General features: G+C 43.3%; 1 protein-coding gene across 1 annotated transcript in view; it reads left to right on the forward strand.

Annotated features, from left to right (window-relative positions):
- Positions 1-220: 220 nt before the first annotated feature.
- LOC112069250 (nuclear receptor coactivator 6-like) overlaps positions 221-17407 on the forward strand; it is a 44105-nt gene continuing 26918 nt past the window's right edge. The window contains exon 1 of the mRNA XM_070438469.1: positions 221-314. The gene's annotated coding sequence lies outside the window, so the exon portion shown is untranslated. The remainder of the gene's footprint in view (positions 315-17407) is intronic.

The following is a 17407-nucleotide window of genomic DNA, read 5'->3' on the forward strand; positions in this document are numbered from 1 at the left end:
AATTAGACCATTTGCATTTGTGAATATGAAATGTACCTAATATTATTCTCAGTTTAATTAAATATACTACATCTTTATCAATTTCTAAATTTCTGAAAAAAATCATTATATCAAAACCATTCAATTTTTTGCCCATGCAAGGCGGTCGGCATACTCATCATCACACTCCCTCATCTGATTGGTCGAGTAGGCGGGCCATCTGACTTTGTGTCTGTGGTAACTAGAGACGCCCTTTTTTCCACGGCTCCCCGATTCATGTTTTCTTAGCTAGCAGGCGTTGCATTGTTGTACTTGCTCCCAAATGGATATATCTGGTAAGGATTTYGTTGTTTTCTATGTTGTTTGTTTTGAACATTTGTCTTAAGCAGTTGKATGTAGTTAGCTAACCAGCAACATAACGTAAGCTGGAACGGAGGTCATGAAATAGCTAGTTAGCTACGTTAACGTAGTTAGCTAACCGGTACATAATGAATCAATGTACTAGTAGCTTGCAGCTAGCTAATAAATCCTAAAACCGAACTGCTGGATCTAGCTAGCCAGCAGGCCCAGTTAACTGTGTCGTGATCTAGTTCTTCTAATTGTATTGCGCCGTGTAATGACAGCTTACCACCAATTGGTGTTTTGGTGATCTCTTAATATTCAACTGCAAGGTTCTTAACTTGCTTGCGCGGTATTATGCAAGCTTGTCAATGTCTTATTCGATTGCCAGTTAGTGAAGGCCTTGTAATCGTTCTCTTAGTTAGCCGATCGAATAAATTATTGAATCGCTTTTGCCAGATACTAGTAATAGTTGGCAAAATCTTTTGTAGCAGTAGGAATCGTCTAATTAGTTATTGCTAAAGCATGTACCGTTAGCTAGTTAACTATGGTGTTGACTAACGTTAGCCCGTTGGTGTTTGTTTATAACTCATCAACAGTTAATTAAGCAAGCTAACGCTAGCTAGCTACCTCTACCTGTCATGATGTTCATGATTGTGATAACAAGCAACTTTGTATCGAACGCTGGACCTTGTAATAARCTATATGTAACCACATTATCAATAATGCTTGAAACAGAGTTGCAACGCCCGTGACAACAGCAGTATTCTACGTTGAGCTACAATGTTGTTAGACTAAGCTTCGGACACACCGACAGCRTCATCTGGATGTGTGCAACAAAAGTTCAACATTCACCTTCTGCTACCATTTCTGTTAAGCCGTTTTCGCATACAGTTTGTATTCACCACACCGAACGCACTGCATATGCAGCGCTATGCTGCAAGGCAAACGCAGCGTTTTATTGGATATGAATGTAATGCTGGTGTACCAAAATGCAATGACACTGTCGGTGTGTTCGAAGTGAGCACCGTGACACCAACTACCTTTTCCCGAACGTCCTATTCCCAGCCAGTGTTGCCAACWAATTTTCAGGGTAAGTTGCTAGAGGCAGGTTGATTTGTTGCTAAATGACGTTGKGATGTCATTGCGTGATAACGTAAAACTGCGTCTTACGTAGAATACACAATAACATTACTCAAATTGACTGGCCATCTCTGCAAAAAATATGATTTGACATTTGTTCAGGTACAGACTCCCACTTCTTTTCTGTACATTTTTGATTGAAACAACATGTTGATTGATGTTGTTCTGTTCAAGATCAAACATTCGTTACCAACTATATTCATTGGGTTTGGCTCATCGAACCCATGCTACTGCTGCTGCAGTCAGCCAACAATGGTTTGCAATTTGCTGAAATTGCTGCTGGCCTGCTGCTGCCTGTGCACGAGCTGAGCGCCTGCTGCCGACGTCACTCACAATGCACTTTTGCAGCCAGGCCCTTGTGTTGTGACAGAAAAAAACGTTCTGTGTCATTTAGAGGGGAAATGCGTGCATTTTAGCGTTTGAGTCACTTTTCAAAAGTTGCTAAAAGTTCAAAATACATTTTTAAAAGTAGCTAAAATTGTTGCTAGGTCCTGTTTGAAAAAAAGTTGCTAAATCTAGCAACATAATTGCTAAGTTGGCATCACTTTTCCCAGCCCATTGTTCTGCCTCACAATGTCAATGCCTGCTTCACTATTGCTGTCAATAAGACTTGCCCACGTTAACCTTGTAGGCTTCATCAGGTACCTCGTAGGGTTACCTCATGTAACTAATTATTAACATGGTTACGACTACTTTGTGAGTAAGCTCACTGTTCGCCTGGGTACAAGTTCTGATGAACCACAGTTCTAGCGATGGCTGGCGCATCGCAATCAAACGTTAAACATTTTCTGGTCATGGTTAACCATATATATATATTTTTTTAAAGGTGTAAAGCCAAAACAAAACCCGTGTCCCAGTCCTCTTTTTCAAGATGTGGCYGATTTTTAAACATTTTATAATTAAGAAATAACCGAATAACCAATGATTTGTTGTTTCTTGTTAATTTTACATGCGTCGAAATCTGTTCGTTCATTGGCATCGAATTGAGCGAATGCTGAGCAGGTTCACTGAGTTGCAAATCAAATGGATAGGTCTTGCTCATTGATTTGTAGATCTGAAGCAGTTGCTACCTCAGATGAGCCTAGCAAGTGTCACAAATTAGTTATGTATTACCCACAGAAGGCCACAGGGAGGAGCAAGAGAGCTAGCTGTTTTTTGCCTTAAAAAACCTGAACCCACGCATAACCTATATTAGCCTTAACCATAGGTTTCACCCATTTTAGCCCTAACCCCTAATTTTAGGGTTAGGATTATACAATAGGGATAACCTAGAACACTTGTAGAAAATATTTTWGTAATAATATTATGTTAGTAWATACCATTATAGTACTAAATAGCATTTCGATGGTTATTTTTATTATTTTTTAAATATAATTAAAACATGTCAGCATTTTGCTGTTTTTTTGTTATTAGTTATTTAATGATATTTATTATTGCAAAGCAGAACACTTGATAAACAAGCCGCATTTGTGTTATTTTTTAAATGTGGTTTGAATTGGGTGTGACCTAGTAACCACTATGTGAAAGTCCAGAAATTGGCGTGGGGCAGGGTTGAGACTGATCTCGGGAATTACTAAGAAAATTACCCTTTATTTCGCAGCTGCCTCACCAATGTCTTTATGAGAATTAATAATTTGAATTGCTAAATATTTCCAATAGATGGCAGCATAAGACCACAAAGAATCAGTTATACTCTAGGCTATGAGCAGCAATATGATTGACATAAAATAGCATGCAACTAAACTATAAGTCCCATGATTTTCTAAAATGGTCACCCATTGCTTTACAGTTAGTTACTTGTGCGAGAAGTTGGTGGTGAATTTGACAATAAATGTTCTAGAAAAATAAGTTTCTCGACCATAGGTGACTGAATTAATGTTCAGGATTATTGATAATCGTTATTGAAATAGTAATCAAGTATAATTTCAAAACATGAGCATGAAAATAGGTAATAATAAACGTGAATCATCATCATAGTAATTCACAGTAATCTGTTAAAAGGGTGTTTCGGTCCTTCCTCTTGAGTTAGCAGTGTGGAAGGGACAGAAAAAAACGTTTGGGAGTTTTTCTGTGAGTGGGGGGTGTATCCAGGGAGAACTGATCATATGAAATTTAATTTGTGGTCTTATGCTGCCATCTATTGGAATTCAGCAATTGCAAAAAAAACATTTTCGAAGAGATTACATCATGCAACCCGAAGCCCCTCCCTTGCGCAAGAAGGCAGAGTGGTTGCTGTCGGCAAGAGCTTGAGTTGGCTACTTGCGTGAGAAGGCAGAGCTGCTCAATGCCTKTACCTCGCTTTGGCATCAAACCTGGTCGAATAAACCATAAACGCTATCAGCATTGACATTCATGGATGGTCCAGATTAACAATAGATAACATACAGATTAACAATACATACAATTCTGCAAACTTGTTTTTTCCATAAACAGTCTTGCATTTAAATTGATAAACTCAACATTACTGCCGGGCTATCCAGGCTGTATCACATCCGGCAGTGATTGGGAGTCCCATAGGGCGGCGCACAATTGGTCCAGCTTCGTCCGGGTTAAGCCATCATTGTAAATAAGAATTTGTTCTTAACTGACTTGCCTAGTTAAATAAAGGTTACTCACACACACGCACCACACTGAGTTATTTTGATGGCATTTACTGATGTCCCCATTACTGGTAAAACATCATCAAAACCTATTTCTTTCACTTACTTACTTGCTGTGCTGTTTGTTGTTCCGTCATTTCATTCTCAACCAGGATTTCTATGGAATGCCGTTTGGGTCTTTGCGTGTCAAAAAAGATACAATATAAAATAAGCTTGTTGACCAAACAGGACCTGAATATGACTGCACGTCACATAATAATTTAATGCATTCATACTTTTTTTTTTACATAGTTATTACATATTGATTATCACTCGTATTTCATATGTCACAACGATTCATCGATACRTATGCTATGATGCTGGTAAAGTTGTCTCGAGCACCTACAGTGATGGTCATAAAAAAGCTAGCTAGCTCATGGATGCAAACAATGTTTTTCCCMAAAAACATAGCAAAATTACATAATCTCTTTCAGTAGCTATATAGCTAGGTGTCTTATTAATGGTGGTCAGACCCATATATGGGAAGCTAATAGTGGACTTTGCGGTTAGCCTTCAAAATAAAAGTATGGCATAATTTTACTATTTGTTTTCATTTGCATCACTGTCAATGACATACGTGTATTTTGAAGGCAAACCGCAAATTCCACTATTGTGCCTAATCCTTATTGTGGCTAGCTTCACAACACATAACCCGGTCCGGTCRAGCCTCATTAGACAGATGAAGCTGGCTGGCTGCTTATAACGTTAGCTTTGGGCAACAGGGTTAAGTAGCTGGCTAGCTATTTATTTTCATGAACTGAAGTTCAATTTCAATAGGCGAACAACAAGTGGCAACCTAGCTAATACTTACTCACAAGAATTCCTAAATCATTGCTAAGAATAATGAAAATTACTGCAGTTTCTACTGGTCATTGTTTTCAGGCTGGTTGTATTGGTGCTAGCTAGGTACCAAGCTAAAGCTAGCTACCTCAGAAGTTGCGGTCGAACAAATGATGCTTTATTACCAACGTAGTATTGTAAACACATTGTTTGTGGCCGGTGTTTGCAGACTTTTTCGTACAGCTTTGACAGTGCTACTGTATCTTTTTTAACACGCAACGACCCAAACGGCGTTCCATAGTATGTATGTCGTGAAGCTAATAGCAGTGACGCTATTACTGTGTAACTCCGGTAGGGCAACATCTGAAAAATAGCGCCCTTGGTAGTATGTACCGGTGCTCTACCAGTCGGCGAAAGCCAACATCACCCACAACAGAGAACGGTTGATTGTCAAGGGCAATGAATTAAATTATCTTGGTTTTAATGGATTTTGCCTTTGAGTTGTCTCGCTGAAATTTTCTTACTCTTTCAAATGACTGCTTGACTTGTTGACTGCTCGATCCACACAGCAGACATTGTGGGCTAGGTTAGGAATGCTGTGTTGCACGTGTAGTGCAAAATGTTACGTGGCGTCATTACGTCATGTACCTACGTTATATGGGTTTGCACGGTAGCTTTGACATCGGTTTTTAACATCGGCGTTAAACTAAATATCGGGCTGATACCAATATTGGTATTTTTAGCTAATATCGTCCGATTCCGATATGTTCACCGATATATCGTGCATCCCTACTATCCCCAATTTAACGGAATTGCAACCCTCTGCATGCACAGTGCAATCTTCCATCAAATGTGCAGTGCACTCTTCCATCACATGTACAGCTGATTATCAAGATCTTGCACACTATGAGATGCTATTTAGCCCACACTACTACACTGTCCGAGCCAAGGACTACATGCTTTCTGGTAAGTTTTGATTACAATACTGGGTGGGGTGAATATATTTTATGACATATATGATGTTTTGTTAACTAGTAAATAGTCTACAGCAAAGTGTGTTTTAAATCATTTCTAACTTGTTAACAATTTCTGCTAGTTAGTTTTTGCTACCATGTRGGGTTTAGCTTGCTTGAGCCTGCTAACTGAGGAGTGTTAATTCACCTGTTTCCATACATGTTKAWTTTTTTTTAAACAAGTCTTAAAAATTAGTTGKTTAATCTAACTGCTTTAACTATGTATCTGTACATGGAATTGTATTTGGTTTTTTGTTACTCATTTTTTTCTAATCTTTACAGGAAATTGCCACGGGCACCATCTGATGTGTGGAGACATTTCACTGCAGCTAATGTAGAAGGAAAAGCTGTGTACATTTGCAAATACTGTGCCAAATCATATGTGAAGAATGCAACAAAGATGCAGAATCATCTGACCAAGTGTATAAAGTTCCCTCAGCGCTCACAACAAGCAACCTCTGACTAAAGTCCCTCTACTTCTATTCGAGGTGAAAATGATGAATCAGACACCTTATTGATAGCAACAGCTCATGGTTCTCATGGAATCAGAAGTTTTTTTGACTCAATGGAGGAACGTAGTCAGAGAAATGCTGATGAATGTCTTGCTCGAGCTGTGAATKCAACTGGTTCACTTCTGATGCTCACAGGCAATGTGTATTGGAAGAGATTTCTGAATGTTCTTCGCCCAGCATACACCCTTCCAACGAGACATGCTTTACCTACTAATTTATCTACCATTGCCTAATCCTGTGTGTAACTGGGCCATTGTGGGCTTGAGGGAGGCCAATGCCTTAGTCCTGTGGATGACTGGCCATTGTGTTTGAGGGTAGGCCATTGCCTAGTCCTGTGGGTGAGTGGCATTGTGGGCTTGAGGGAGGCTGTCCTAGTCCTGTGGTGTGTTGCCTGGGCCATTGTGGGCTTGCGGGAGGCCACTGCCTCGTCCTGTTGGTGACTGGGCCATTGTGGGCTTGAGGGAGGCCATTGCTAGTCCCGTGGGTGTCTGGGCCATTGTGGGCTTGAGGGAGGCCATTGCCTAGTCCTGTGGGTGACTGGGCCATTGGGGCTTGAGGGAGGCCATTGCCTAAGTCCGTGGGTGACTGGGCCATTGTGGCTTGAGGGAGGCATTGCCTAGTCCTGTGGGTGACTGGCCATTGTGGGCTTGAGGGAGGCCATTGCCTAGTCCTGTGGTGGACTGGGCCATTGTGGCTTGAGGGAGGCCAATGGCTAGTCCTGTGGGTGTGTGACTGGGCATTGTGGGCTTGAGGGAGGCCATTGCCTTGTCCTGTTGGTGACTGGGCCATTGGGGCTTGGGGAGGCCATTGCCTAGTCCTGTGGGTGTCTGGGCCATTGTGGGCTTGAGGGAGGCCATGCCAGTCTGTGGGTGACTGGGCCATTGCGGGCTTGAGGAGGCCATTGCATAGTCCGTGGTGGTGACTGGGCATTGTGAGCTTGAGGGAGGCATTGCCTAGTCCTGTGGGTGATGGCATGTTGCGGCTTGAGGGAAGCCATTGCCTAGTCCTCTGGGTGACTGGGCCATTGTGGGCTTGAGCGAGGCCATTGCCTAGTCCTGTGGGTGACTGGGCCATTGTGGGCTTGAGGGAGGCAATTGCCTAATCCTGTGGGTGACTGGGCCATTGTGGGCTTGAGGGAGGCCATTGCCTAGTCCTGTGGGTGACTGGGCCATTGTGGGCTTGAGGGAAGCCATTGCCTAGTCCTATGGGTGACTGGGCCATTGTGGGCTTGAGGGAGGCCATTGCCTAGTCCTGTGGGTGACGGCCATTGTGGGCTTGAGGGAAGCCATTGCCTAGTCCTGTGGGTGTGTGACTGGGCCATTTTGGTCTTGAGGGAGGCCATTGCCTAGTCCTGTGGGTGACTGGGCCATTTTGGTCTTGAGGGAGGCCATTGCCTAGTCCTGTGGGTGTGTGACTGGGCCATTGTGGGCTTGAGGGAGGCCGTTGCCTGGTCCTGTGGGTGACTGGGCCATGGTGGGCTTGAGGGAGGCCGTTGCCTAGTCCTGTGGGTGTACTTGGACATGCACCTGCATTATGAATGTCTGTATTATTTTTTGTATAATTGCTATGGTTACACCACCAATATAATCTATGCCCTGAAGTATGTGCCAAGAAGGGGAGGAGAAACCAAGTAAAGATGGTCGTAGACAGACTAGAAGTAAGATTAGAAAAAATAGTGGCAGAAATCCAAAATATGTTTATCATATACAAAGACGAGTGACTATGTATGTTGTGGTGTCAAACTGAAACTGTATATAAAGCGATCTCTGAGACTGGGACCGGCAGTTGCTCCATGGACCAGCTCGGCTTGTTACTTTGTAATAAAGTCTATCTTGAATTCACAAGCTCCGGTGTCTAAGAGGTATTTTTAAGAAGTATTTCCACGACACACCCCTCAACCAGTATTCTACAAGAGCACAGACACAAGTGACAACAGACACACCGGTCTCTACATTGCAGATGAGCTGAAGGCAGTCATCAATGACCATGGACCACAGAAGGTATTTGCACTGGTGACAGACAATGCTGCGAACATGAAGGCTGCTTGGTCTAAAGTGGAGGAGTCCTACCCTCACATCACACCCATTGGCTGTGCTGCTCATGCATTGAATCTGCTCCTCAAGGACATCATGTCACTGAAAACGATGGATACACTCTACAAGAGAGCCAAGGAAATGGTTAGGTATGTGAAGGTTCGTCAAGTTGTAGCAGCAATCTACCTCACCAAGCAACGTGAGAAGAATAAGAGCACCACATTGAAGCTGCCCAGCAACACCCATTGGTGGTTTTCATTCATGTTTGACATTCTCCTGGAGGGGAAGGAGTCTCTCCAAGAAATGGGCATATCACAGTCTGCAGAATGGACAGCCCCATCAGAAAATGGCGCCGGAGGAGATGGCTGCCGTTTTACGGTCTCCTAAACAATTGTGCTATTATGTGTTGTTTTTTTTCGCCAAAAGGAAGCAACGCAGAGGACGAAAAGCCGGATGCCTCGTCCGGACCCGCAGAAGACAACTAGGAAAACTGCCGTTAACGTCAAAATTACTCACCAACGTGCAATCATTAGACACTAAACTAGACGAGGTAAGATCACGAATATCCTACAAGAGACATCAAAAACTGTAATATCCTATGCTTCACGGAATCGTGCTGAATGACGACATGGATATTCAGCTGCGGATACACGCTGCACCGGCAGGATAGAACAGCCACACCCGGTAAGACGAGGGGGGCGGTCTGTGCATATTTGTAAACAGCTGTGCACGAAATCTAAGGAAGTCTCTAGATTTTGCTCGCCTGAAGTAGAGTATATTGTGATAAATAGCCACAACTTGCCTAGAGAGTTCCAGCTATACTTTTCGTGGCTGTTTCTTTTGTACCCACCACAGACAGATGCTGGCACTAAGACCGCACTCAGCCAGCTGTATAAGGACATAAGCAAACAGGAAACCACTCACCCAGAGGCGGCGCTCCTCGTGGCCGGAGACTTTAATGCAGGGAAACTTAAATCAGTTCTACCAAATCTCTATCAACATGTTAAATGTGCAACCAGAGGGAAAACAATTCTAGATCACCTGTACTCCACACACAGAGAAAGCTCTCCCTCGCCCTCCATTTGGTAAATCCGACCACAACTCTATCCTCTTTATTCCTGCTTACAAGCAAAAATTAAAGCAGGAAGCACCAGTGACTCGGTCTAGAAAAAAATGGTCAGATTAAGCAGATGCTAAACTACAGGACTGCTTTGCTATCACAGACTGGAACATGTTCCGGGATTCTTCCGATGACATTGAGGAATACACCACATCAGTCACTGGCTTTATCAGTAAGTGCATTGAGGACGTTGTCCCCACAGTGACTGTACGTACATAACCCACCCAGAAGCCATGGATTACAGGCAACATTCGCACTGAGCTAAAGGGTAGAGCTGCCTCTTTCAAAGTGCGGGACTCTAACACGGAAGCTTACAAGAAATCCCGCTATGCCCTGCGACGAACCATCAAACAGGCAAAGCGTCAATACAGGGCTAAGATTGAATCATACTACACCGGCTCCGACGCTCGTCGGATGTGGCAGGGCTTGCAAACTATTACAGACTACAAAGGGAAGCACAGCTGCGAGCTGCCCAGTKACACGAGCATACCAGACGAGCTAAATCACTTCTATGCTCGCTTCGAGGTAAGCAACACTGAGGCATGCATGAGAGCATCAGCTGTGCCGGACGACTGTGTGATCACGCTCTCCGTAGCCGACGTGAGTAAGACCTGAGTAAAACAGGTCAACATACACAAGGCTGCGGGGCCAGACGGATTACCAGGACGTGTGCTCCGGGCATGTGCTGACCAACTGGTAGGTGTCTTCACTGACATTTTCAGCATGTCCCTGATTGAGTCTGTATTGAGCCCTGTGCCCAAGAACACAAAGGCAACCTGCCTAAATGACTACAGACCCGTAGCACTCACGTCCGTAGCCATGAAATGCTTTGAAAGGCTGGTAATGGCTCACATAAACACCATTATCCCAGAAACCCTAGACTCACTCCAATTTGCATACTACCCAGATCCACAGATGATGCAATCGCTATTGCACTCCACACTGCCCTTTCCCACCTGGACAAAAGGAACACCTGTATGAGAATGCTGTTCATTGACTACAGCTCAGCGTTCAACACCATAGTACCCTCAAAGCTCATCACCAAGCTAAGGATCCTGGGACTAAACACCTCCCTCTGCAACTGGATCCTGGACTTCCTGACAGGCCGCCCCCCAGGTGGCGAGGGTAGGTAGCAACACATCTGCCACGCTGATCCTCAACACTGGAGCTCCCCAGGGGTGCGTGCTCAGTCCCCTCCTGTACTCCCTGTTCACCCTCGACTGCATGGCCAGGCACGACTCCAACACCATCATTAAGTTTGCTGACGACACAACAGTGGTAGGCCTGATCACCGACAACGACGAGACAGCCTATAGGGAGGAGGTCAGAGACCTGGCCGGGTGGTGCCAGAATAACAACCTATCCCTCAAYGTGATCAAGACTAAGGAGATTATTGTGGACTACAGGAAAAGGAGCACCGAGCACGCCCCCATTCTCATCGACGGGGCTGTAGTGGAGCAGGTTGAGAGCTTCAAGTTCCTTTGTGTCCACATCAACAACAAACTAGATTGGTCCAAACACACCAAGACAGTCGTGAAGAGGGCACGACAAAGCCTATTCCTCCTCAGGAAACTAAAAAAGTTTGGCATGGGTCCTGAGATCCTCAAAGGTTCTACAGCTGCAACATCGAGAGCATCCTGACGGTGCATCACTGCCTGGTACGGCAATTGCTCGGCCTCACCGCAAGCACTTCACAGGGTAGTGCGTACGGCCAGTACATCACTGGGGCAAAGCTGCCTGCCATCCAGGACCTCTACACCCAGGCGTGTCAGAGGAAGGCCCTAAAAATTGTCAAAGACCCCAGCCACCCCAGTCATAGACTGTTCTCTCTACTACCGCATGGCAAGCGGTACCGGAGTGCCAAGTCTACGACAAAAAGGCTTTTCAACTGTTTTTTTCCCCCAAGCCATAAGACTCCTGAAAGGGAACCAAATGGTTACCCGGACTATTTGCATTGTGTGCCCCCCCCAACCTCTCTTTTACGCTGCTGCTACTCTGTTTATCTTATATGCATAGTCACTTTAACTATACATTCATATACATACTACCTAAATTGGCCTGACCAACCAGTGCACCCGCCACATTGGCTAACCGGGCTATCTGCATTGTGCCCACACCCGCCAACCCCTCTTTTTACGCTTCTGCTACTCTGTTATTCATATAAGCATAGTCACTTTAACGATACCAACATGCACATACTACCTCAATAAGCTGACTAACCGGTGTCTGTATATAGCCTTGCTACTCTTTTTTCAAATGTCTTTTTACTGTTTTTATTTCTTTACTTACCTACACACACACATACCTTCTTTTTTTCCCACACCATTGGTTAGAGCCTGTAAGTAAGCATTTCACTGTAAGGTGTAACCTGTTGTATTCGGCGCACGTGACAAATAAACTTTGATTTGATCAAGAGGATCCTCCTGGATCATATATGTTGGGAGAGAGTGGTAAGAGAGAGTGGTAAGCAGCCTGAAACTCCTGAAACCTATAGCAGTAGCCAATGCACGGCYTGAGGGAGACAATGCCATCCTGTCTGATGTTCAGATTCTGCTTGTAGATGTARGAGAAGAAATCCGTACTGCCCTGTCCACATCACTGTTGCTCCAAGYAGAGGAAACTGCAGTTCTGAAATACATAAAAAATGGTGAAGATTTCTGCCTGAAGCCCATACACACCGCAGCGTACATGTTGGACCCCAAGTATTCTGGCAAGAGCATCCTGTCTGGTGCAGAGATCAACAAGGACTATGGTGTCATCACTACTGTGTCTCGCCACCTCGGCCTGGATGAGGGCAAGGTTCTTGGCAGTCTGGCGAAGTACACTTCCAAGCAGGGGCTTTGGGATTGAGATGCAATATGGCAGTCGTGCCAACATATCTCATCAGCCACCTGGTGGAAGAGACTTTGTGAATCTGAGGCTCTTTCCCCTGTTGCCTCCATCATTCTCCAAATCCCACCAACATCAGCCGCGTCAGAGTGCAACTGGTCCTTGTTTGAGAACACACATACCAAAGCATGCAACAGGCAGACCAATACAAGGGTTTAAAGATTGGTGGCCATCCGGGCAAATTTGAGGCTTTTTGAGCCTGACAACGAGCCATCCTCAATAAGGTTGGAAGGTGACAGTGAAGATGAGGCCTCAGTCTGATGTTCAAGAGGTGAACATTTAGGAGGTCCTGGGAGAAGACATGGAAGCCTGAGAGGAAGACAACCAAAGCTTTAGTTTCTAGACTATCATTTTACAGATGTATGTTGAAAATGTTTTTGGGAGATGCGATGGATCATTGCGGATCATTCAATATTCCCTTTTGTTGTTCAGTGAAATCATCCCATGTGAAGTCAACTCATTTAAAGTTCAATTTGTAACAATAGTTTTTTTGATTTCTATTGGAAAGATTTAATAATTTGCAATTATGTCTGTTTATGATAAGGTTAAAAGGTTTATGTTTCTGTCTCCATATGATATGGTAAATATATCCAATGCAAAAAACATCTACATTTAAATGGTATTAATTTGCATATATTTCCGTTAATTCCCACGGAAATKTTCCACCTCCTGAATATTCCCCAAAATGTGCAACCCTAGGGGCGGGTGCAGGTATGTCACCTAATATTTGTTTTATGTAATCCCAACCTAGCTGAAATCTGTTCCTTGTGATTGACCTTCATGTTTTCCCCAACAGGACTCAGTTTTTGTGTCCTCGCAGACTCTATACTTGAAGCCTCAAAGCATGCATTGCCTGATGCACACTGCTGGGTGCAACCTGGCACAACTGGAACGAGCATCATATCAGCAGTTGTACCATTTGCGTACCGTCAGTGGTCCACTGCTACGGATTATACACATTGGAACAAACAGCGTAGCTCAAGGAGATTCTCCTAACAACATTATCAGGAGGATGCGGGACCTGATCATAGGCAGTATCGGTATGAAGTAAGGTTTGCCGTTTGCTCTACCCCGCCCAAAGGACGATGCTACCGCTAAACATGTAGTTAAGGAAACAAATCTGTCACATGAAAACGATGGTGTCGTTTTATTTTAGGACTAATAGATTATTTCTGAGGCACGCGCAACCCAGTCACACACTTTATAGCAGTGATCGGCTTCATCTTAATTGTCACGGCAAGGGTAGGCTTTTTTTTGTTTCATTACACGAGTTAGTTCCCCAATTATTTATTTTATTTTATTTTTTATAAATAAATAAATGGTAGTTGGTTTATTTCTGTTCTTTGCATTTAGTTTTTGAGCTGCCTCGGATTTTCTATTTGACCTAATGTTGATTTTAGGTTTGATTGTGCTATCCGGTGTTCATGTTCCTTATTCATTTCCAAACATGAAATACGTAAATCTCTTTGTTCATGTGTTGCCGTTCACTTGAATATGGGAACTGCTGCAACACGTTCAACATATGAAATGTTCACAACACTGTGTATTGGCTTGTACTGTGTGTTTTTCAAACATTAAGATCAAATTGCCTCATTCTTGTGATGCCATTCACTTGAATAAGAGCATTGGTGCAACTTCTGACAGGTCCGTCTAAGACACTATAAGCCTATGTTATTGCTATCAGTGCAATGCTTCCCAACAAGTGCCGGTTTACAACACAAGCATGCTACATACGTTTCCCACCCCACCCACAATRTAATTTCTGAAATCCTCCCAACCATGAAAATGAATAAATATGACATATGTCAGGYTAGACAGAGGGCCGGATAAGAATGAATGAGGCCCCTGACTATATGTCAGATTACAGATATTTTGGATGGTTGTAAAGCCCTATATCTAAGCTACTCGGGATGTGGTCGACGGTCAATTTTACTCCATGGGACTGTTTTGTTGGAAAAGTGTTTTTTAATGGGCTGTTGGGATTTTGTAGCTGACAGAGGGCCGGCTAAGAATGAACTAGGCGTAGTGGTGATTTCCCAACTAAAATAATTTGCATACTGAAAAGTATAAATCACATGAGCATTCTAGAAAATAAAGATATCTCTATCAAGCATGCGAGATGGAAGGCTATAGACATACCCTGTGTGTTTTGATCATCGGCAGTTCGTTGGTGGCTCGGCTTCGTACACATTAGTCCATCTTTACCCCAACCTTGACATGGATAGACTGGGTAGGAGAGAGTGGTATGAGATGGGAGCAGCTCAAACTGCACTTCGCTCGGCGCGGCCGTAGGCTACCCAAACCTGATCTCATCGTCATCCTTGTAGGCGGTAACAGTTTGGGACATTTTTTTTCAAGCTCAGGCTCGTTCGGATAATGCAGTTAGGCCTCGAGGAACTAATCTGCAKGTTCCCCAGGACCACATTTGTCTTCTCAGACATTTTGAAACGTCGGCACTGGCAGCACCAGAACGCCCCACGTCCTTCTGGCATTGACAGAGTCAGGTGTTTTGTAAACCGTGCGATTTCAGGCATTCTTGACAGAACATCCTAGTTGTAGAGGCAGGGACAGCATCAGGCACACTCACGTTAAATTGGCATCCAATCCAAGTCTGTATTTAGATGATGGCGTGCATCTCAATTTTAGAGGTAATAGCATGTAGCTTGCAAACATTAGTATCGAACTGTTGTGGTGATTCATTCTGCAATCTGCATGCATGCAAACAAAGGCTCTTTTAAGAGCCAACCATTTCTATCTAAAAAAATATATATATATATATTTCTCCATTGTGAGTGCTTGCACTGAAATTACTCGTCAAGTTGGATAAATTGCGGTCTGTTTCCACTCGAGCAACTCAAATGCATGTATCTGATTGGCTACTGTTCCTGGGCGGGAAACTTCCCGTTGACGTGCCCTCTGGTCCTTGCTATCCGGGATCCTTGGGACGTTCCTACCCGCTGAATTTGACCTTTTGAAGGTTTAAGGTAAGGGTTCATGTTAGCAAAGACAGTAGGTTTAGAAACTATGTTATAGTTAAGGGTTCGGATAGGGATCTCCCACTTGAAAGTGTCAATATGAGTAGCGTGCACTTTAACATAGATAAAATTACAGCTTAGAGGATTTGCTCACTTGACTCCCGATACTTACAGCATGAGTTCAAATTTTGCATGCAGCAGGCATGCTTTTTAATTTATGCCTTCTACATTTTTCTGGGAACGGCATGCCATTTCAACGTTATGCTATTGATACAGTGGGGATAACGAGTATTTGAAACACTGCCGATTTTGCAGGTTTTCCTACTTACAAAGCATGTCGAGGTCTGTCATTTTTATCATAGGTACACTTCAACTGTGAGAGACGGAATCTAAAACAAAAATCCAGAAAATCCCATTGTATGATTTTTAAGTAATTAATTTGCATTTTATTGCATGACAAGTATTTGATACATCAGAAAAGCAGAACTTAATATTTGGTACAAACAAGCATACTATACCTGTTGGTCATTGCAACTCTGGTTCTGTAACCTGTTTGGATATAAGGCATAATGCCCTACATCCTGCAATGGACAGAATGCCATTCTGATGAGCATGGGTGGTTTGAATGAACCTCTTCATTTTGGGTGAGTCTTGTGAACTCCAAGTCAATGTAGAGATAGTAAACACCTGCTGTATTGTGGAACATCAGAGTTATGCGGTTTCCTTTGAAAGTAACTGAAGAAATGTCGTCAGAACCATTTGTGTTCAGCAAGAATGTTCTGAATTTGACTGGCTTGCCCTCCACTCTTCTCACATGCACGTTCCTGTACCACTTTACATACAGTTTGGATAAGCCTAACTGTACCACTTTACATACAGTTTGAATAAGCCTAACTGTACCACTTTACATACAGTTTGGATAAGCCTAACTGTACCACTTTACATACAGTTTGAATAAGCCTAACTGTACCACTTTACATACAGTTTGAATAAGCCTAACTGTACCACTTTCAATACAGTTTGAATAAGCCTAACTGTACCACTTTCATACGTTTGAATAAGCTTAACTACCACTTTACATACAGTTTGAATAAGCCTAACTGTACCACTTTACATACAGTTTGGATAAGCCTAAACTGTACCACTCTTGCCGCCTGATGTGTGTGTGTGGGATCTACTTTAGCACTACCTACCTTGTCAAATCAAATCAAATTTTATTAGTCACATACACATGGTTAGCAGATGTTAATGCGAGTGTAGCGAAATGCTTGTGCTTCTAGTTCCGACAATGCAGTAAATACCAACAAGTAATCTAACCTAACAATTCACAACTACTACCTTATACACACACACAAGTGTAAAGGGATAAAGAATATGTACATAAAGATATATGAATGAGTGGTGGTACAGAACGGCATGGCAAGATGCAGTAGATGGTATAGAGTACGGTATATATACATATGAGATGAGTACTGTAGGGTATGTAAACATAAAGTGGCATAGTTTAAAGTGGCAGTGACATGTATTACATAAAGATGGCAAGATGCAGTAGATGTATATGAGTACAGTATATACATATGAGATGGGTAATGTAGGGTATGTAAACATTATATTAAGTGGCATTGTTTAAAGTGGCTAGTGGTACATTTTTACATAATTTCCATCAATTCCATTTTTAAAGTGGCTGAGTTGAGTCAGTATGTTGGCAGCGGCCGCTAAATGTTAGTGGTGGCTGTTTAACAGTCTGATGGCCTTGAGATAGAAGCTGTTTTTCAGTCTCTCGGTCCCTGCTTTGATGCACCTGTACTGACCTCGCCTTCTGGATGATAGCGGGGTGAACAGGCAGTGGCTTGGGTGGTTGTTGTCCTTGATGATCTTTATGGCCTTCCTGTGACATCGGGTGGTGTAGGTGTCTGGAGGGCAGGTAGTTTGCCCCCGGTGTGCGTTCTGCAGACCTCACTACCCTCTGGAGAGCCTTACGGTTG

The sequence above is a fragment of the Salvelinus sp. IW2-2015 genome, unplaced genomic scaffold (assembly GCF_002910315.2).
Source record: "Salvelinus sp. IW2-2015 unplaced genomic scaffold, ASM291031v2 Un_scaffold948, whole genome shotgun sequence".
Classification (NCBI taxonomy): domain Eukaryota; kingdom Metazoa; phylum Chordata; class Actinopteri; order Salmoniformes; family Salmonidae; genus Salvelinus; species Salvelinus sp. IW2-2015.